The sequence below is a fragment of the Rutidosis leptorrhynchoides genome, chromosome 9, assembly GCF_046630445.1.
Source record: "Rutidosis leptorrhynchoides isolate AG116_Rl617_1_P2 chromosome 9, CSIRO_AGI_Rlap_v1, whole genome shotgun sequence".
Lineage (NCBI taxonomy): Eukaryota > Viridiplantae > Streptophyta > Magnoliopsida > Asterales > Asteraceae > Rutidosis > Rutidosis leptorrhynchoides.
The window spans coordinates 29,616,409-29,622,485 of NC_092341.1; positions in this window are offsets into that span (position 1 = coordinate 29,616,409).

Below are 6,077 nucleotides of genomic sequence, written 5' to 3' on the forward strand. Positions count from 1 at the left end.
ATAAGAATAGTTATGAAAATATCTTCAGAAATATGGAGGATATTTATAATGAAAGATACGATGATATCTTGGAATTTCTAATATCAATGATTGATGAAGAAAGATTTTCCGCAAGGTTTTAACATGAGTACGGAGCAAAATATACGTTGAAGGTTTCATTGGATCCAAAATTACCTGGATTATTTGAACATAGGGTATGGTTCTTGTATTTGTCATTGGTCTCCTTCGTGGTTAGCTCAATCCGTTTTTCAGTTCCAATTTTTCTGAATTTTTCCAACATACTATTCTTTATCATTAAACTTCCGACGATTAAGATCGTTTACAGTTGTCTACAGTTTTTGCTGCTTCATTCAGCTTTTTCAACATTCAGAGTATTGATTTGTAGACTGAGTGCTGTTCAGAATTTCAGAATGAAAGACTATAATTCTAAGAGATAAATGTTATACATATAACTGTTGATATATATATATGCTGTGAGTTTTCAAAGTACTGATTGCTGATTTTCGGTAATTGGTATGGCAGTTCTTGTTACAAGATGCGGATGAGTATATGATAGGGTTTCAATGAATAAATATAATGATTTATCGGAGAGATTTAAACCAAGAAACAACGAGGTTGCTGGTATGTCTGCTGGTAATATGGTAGAATATGAAAGGTTCCCCGGTAACAATAAAAGAGCACACATATATGTCAAAGTTATAATAAGGTTGTTTCGAACGAAAAGTCGAAGTTGACTTGCTGGAGCTGTGACAAAATGAGCTACTTTGGAAAGAGATTGCAAAGTTATTTTCGGTAATAACAATGCCAAAGGGGCTAGCACAGATACATGTTAAATGTTTACTTAGGTTTCGAGTGTTTTCAGGTGCATAACTATATGCATCAATCTTTTCTTCCGTAGATGAAGTGCGGTTGGTTCATCCTATTAATTGAGGTGTTTTCAAGAATCATGAAAGGTTTGAACGTAGATTGTAATTGTCAAAATACAAATGAGGTTTAAGATGAAATCAAGTGGCAAACTTGAAGAATTGTTTAGTTTGATATGTTATAATCAATATTTTAATTCATTTTAATTGTCCAATATCGGCAGTCCATAGTTGATAGTTCACAATTAACAGTCCAATAATTCATATATAGCTTAATATATAATATCCGAATTAATTAATAAGTATCGTGACCCGTTTACGTCTCAGACTCGATCACAACTCTAACAATATATATTTTTATAGAATCAACCTCAACCCTGTATAGCTAACTCCCGCATTACTGCATATAGAGTGTCTATGGTTATTCCAAATAATATATATAGATGCGTCGATATGATATGTCAAAACCTTGTATACGTGTCCCGATATTTAAAGTGCGTAAAATAAATAACAGAAATTAAATGACGATAAATAAAATTGAGAGAATTAAAATTGCGATAAATAAATTGCGATAAATAAATTACGATAAATAAAAATGTAATCAGTTAGCTAGGAACAGTTAGCTTGGATTCTTAACAAAATTTCTCATAATTAATTTATTTGTTTCTAACAAGTTTTATTTTGTCCATTGTTTTCTTCATTATGCCACTTGTTGGATTCTGATAGGTCAAAATCTAAACATGATATTGAATGAAAATGGTTATTCTGCGGTGAACGGATACGTATATCGGTGGTTGTAAGTAGGAAAGTAAATGAATGTTGAATCAGATTGGAAGAATGTACAGTGTAACTTATTATTGTGAAATCTAAATATTCCTCGGGTATTATCTACCCGTTAAAATATTTTCATCATTAACAGTTTTGTACGAAAGAATTTTTAATTACAATCTTTATGAAAATATACTTCCATATATATTTTCTTCAGATGCAATCATGGATTTAATGAGTTAATATAATATTAATCTCATTTGTTTTACCGTTAGTCTAGAATACATAATCTCTAAAACATTAGAGATTACATAATCGCCATGAAAAACGAAGATAATTGATGTAGAATGATATGTAAAATGCTAATTATACTCGAGGTACAGGATGAGATGTTGAGGCATGGATTGTTGATGGTACTGGTGCTGTTATTGATGGTACTGTTGGTGTACGTGATGTTGTTGAAGCTGGTACGTTTTGCACCATGTTTTCCAAGGCTACAACTTGAGCTCGAAGTTCGTTGACTTATTACTCTAGAATGATTGTCGGTAGGAACGAGCGAATGAATAAAGTTTTAGAATTGTGGATAGAATATAATCGTGTCGAGATACTCTGGAAATGAGAGAGAAAATGGTGTTTCGAACAGGTTCTCCGGTAAGTGCTTCAGATTCTTCGCCGAGAGATGAATTTGGTTGGTGAAAGGGATCGCCTTCTTCGCGTCTCCATGGATTAAGTCGACTATGAACCCATCAGATGAATTGAAGAGGACAGATTGGTTGATTCATTCTGATGACACTGCTTTCGGAGCTTAGGTGAATATCCATGTCGGAATAGCTGTCGGAATAACTATCGGAATAGCTATCGAAATCTGATGGACTTGAACTGGTGGAGGGATTCATCTCGTACGATCAGATGAAGGATTTTCGATAAGAAAAAGATTATAGGATATAGATTAGTACCCTGCAATACATAGTTTACATATGCATATATAATACTAAAATCCCATAAGTTACGGAGGAATCTACGGAAGCTGTCAGGCAAAGGTAACAATAACAGATACGCTAAGATATGAATTTATCTATACACTGTCTATGCAATATAGGCAGTAAGACATGTCTAGACTAAGAATGATAAGCAGTTAATTTCCTAAGGATGATAAGCAGATGATTTCTGACTAGAAATGATAAGCAAAACTTTTGACATGCAGACACGGTCGAAGTCCAGACTCACTAATGCATCTAAACAACTATCAATTAGAAACACTAATGCAACACCTGGTTTGCTAAGACCACCACTCTGATACCAACTGAAGTGACCCGTCCTAATCCATCCGGACGAAGTCCATATCGATTATAAATGATTCACAACAGTTGATTACATCGCGAGGTACTTGACCTCTATATGATACATTTTACAACATTGCATTCTTTTTTGAAAAGACAATCTTTCATTACATCGAAAATTGACGGCATGCATACCATTTCATAATATATCTAACTATAATTGACTTAATAATAATGTTGATGAACTCAACAACTCGAATGCAACGTCTTTTGAAATATGCCATGAATGACTCCAAGTAATATCTTTAAAATGAGCAAATGCACAGCGGAAGATTTCTTTCATACCTGAGAATAAACATGCTTTAAAGTGTCAACCAAAAGGTTGGTGAGTTCATTAGTTTAACATAAATAATCATTTCATAATTTTAATAGACCACAAGATTTCATATTCCATTTCTCATAAACATATGTCGCATGCATAGAGACTAAAAATATCATTCATATGGATTGAACTCCTGGTAATCGACATTCACAATATGCATATAAGAATATCCCCATCATTCCGGGATCCTCCTTCGGACATGATATAATTTCGAAGTACTAAAGCATCTGGTACTTTGGATGGGGCTTGTTGGGCCCGATAGATCTATCTTTAGGATTCGCGTCAATTAGGATGTCTGTTCCCTAATTCTTAGATTACCAGACTTAATAAAAAGGGGCATATTCGATTTCGATAATTCAACCATATAATGTAGTTTCGATTACTTGTGTCTATTTCGTAAAACATTTATAAAAATTGCGCATGTATTCTCAGTCCCAAAAATATATAATGCAAAAGCATTTAAAAAGGGAGCAAATGAAACTCACAATACTGTATTTTGTAGTAAAAATACATATGACGGTATTGAACAACTGAACAATGCAGGTTTGGCCTCGAATTCACGAACCTATATCATTTGTATATATATATATTAACACATATAATGGTAATCAAACAAATACATATATTATTATTAATGATGTAATTAATAACTTTTATATTTCATTATCAAATATTTTCATTTTATATATAAAAATATTAATATAGTTAAGTTATGTATTTTAAATATATTTTTATATGAGTAATTTGATTGTGAAATCAATAATTATAATAACAATAATGATACTATATAATTATAATGATAAAAGTGATAATAATAATGTTAATACAAATAATAATGATAATACTAATAATATTAATATTAATTCTAATAATGATATTGATAATAATGATAATGATAATAATAATAATAATAATAATAATAATAATAATAATAATAATAATAATAATAATAATAATAATAATAATAATAATAATAATAATAATAGTCATAAAAATCTTCGTTTTTAATTCTTAAACTTTTAATTATAACTTCCAAAAATTCTAATTCATAATCACATTTATAATCGTACATGTATTAATATATTTGAAATCTTTTCACATAATCTTTACTATATCATCTTTTTATTAACTTCTTAATATAAATGTGTTTGTAGTATTAACAGGTTCAATAATAATAATAATAATAATAATAATAATAATAATAATAATAATAATAATAATAAAAATAATAATAATAATAATAATAATAATAATAGTAATAATAATAATAATAATAATAATAATAATAATAATAATAATAAAGGTAATAGTAATGCTACCTCAAAGAAGTAGCTCTAAAAAAAATACCCAAGTCCGGGTTTGAACATGCGACGTCCTGCTAACCCGTAACACCATCAACCCACTACACTATTTCCGGTTTTTCTATTTATATCTCCTACCCAAATATCTTTAACTCGTATTATAGAAAAATTGGCCCAACTGAATATTGACCCACTTTTGCAACCATTCTCATGGCCCAACTAGTTTTATGGTAGCCCAAGTTTAATTCTGTCTAACAGAATTAGAAGTGTAGCAGTTCGAAAGAAAAAAAATGTAGTAGCCCGTTTATCTCTAGTCTTGTTATACGTTCGATAGAATAAAAAAAATCTGGCCTTCGGTTGTCATCAATAACAATTATCATGTCATCATGTATCTTATCATTGATATCTATCATCTGCATGATCATAATCATATACTTCCCATTGGATCCCATTCAGAATTGAGTTACATCCACAGCTCCTTGTATTACCCACCTTTCTTCAACTTTTCATCATAAGTGCTTAACTAAAAAAAAATAAAAAACGTTCCTTTTGATAAAGTCCCTTTTTGGTCGGCCGAAACTTTCTATTTGAATATAAAAAGATACGCGTTATGTATTTTTAATTATCTTCACCACATATCTTGTAATTATAAAAGAAGAACCAAAACTTTTTCCTTTTTTTTTTGTGTGATTCCCACAGTGGTCGGCCAAAACAAAAAAAAAATTAAAGAAAGAGCTCGTATACTTTTAAGTAGCTGGAGTTTGTAACATTTTGTGGTGATTTGGTCCCACTGCAACCACAAAGAAGTATATATATATCAAGCATGGGTGTCGGGTTCTCGGAAGAAAGAAAAAAAAAATATAAGGTGGTGGTTTGTGTCGAGACTCAGCAGCACGGACAGCGTAACTGCAGTAATGAGAGTAGCAGGCTGTAGCGAAAATGGGGGGAAAGGTTTAGAGTTCACGAAGAACAGGAAATATAATACAAGCGTAGTAGCAAAATAGATAGACTGCAGGTCTTGAGTTGGGGTTTCTTGAACATAAACAGAAAACAGAAGTTGGATCTATGCAGCGAAAAGAAATAAAAAAAAAAGAGAGGATGGTGGAGGTTCGGTGGCGATTGGTGGTGGTGATTGCTGAGTGTTCAAGGTGGTGATAGGGTGGTGGGTTGAGGTGGACGAGGGTGGTGGTTATCGTTAAAAAAATGGTCTAGTGGTGGCGATGTAGGTGGTGAACCAAGGTGGTTCTAACTATGGTTGTGGTGGGTTGTAAAAGAAGATCGTTGGATGAACTCGTAATTGAGATTTGTAACTCAAAGACATTAAAGTATAGCTGATTCATTTTACCCAAACACAACCCAATCACTTGTCCATTTTACATTCAGATTTGTAATCGATGACTGGGTGACTAATACAAACATCTCTTTCTCAAAAAAAAAAAAACGTTAGATTGATTGAAACTAGAGTGGTCAAAAGAAGTGTGTA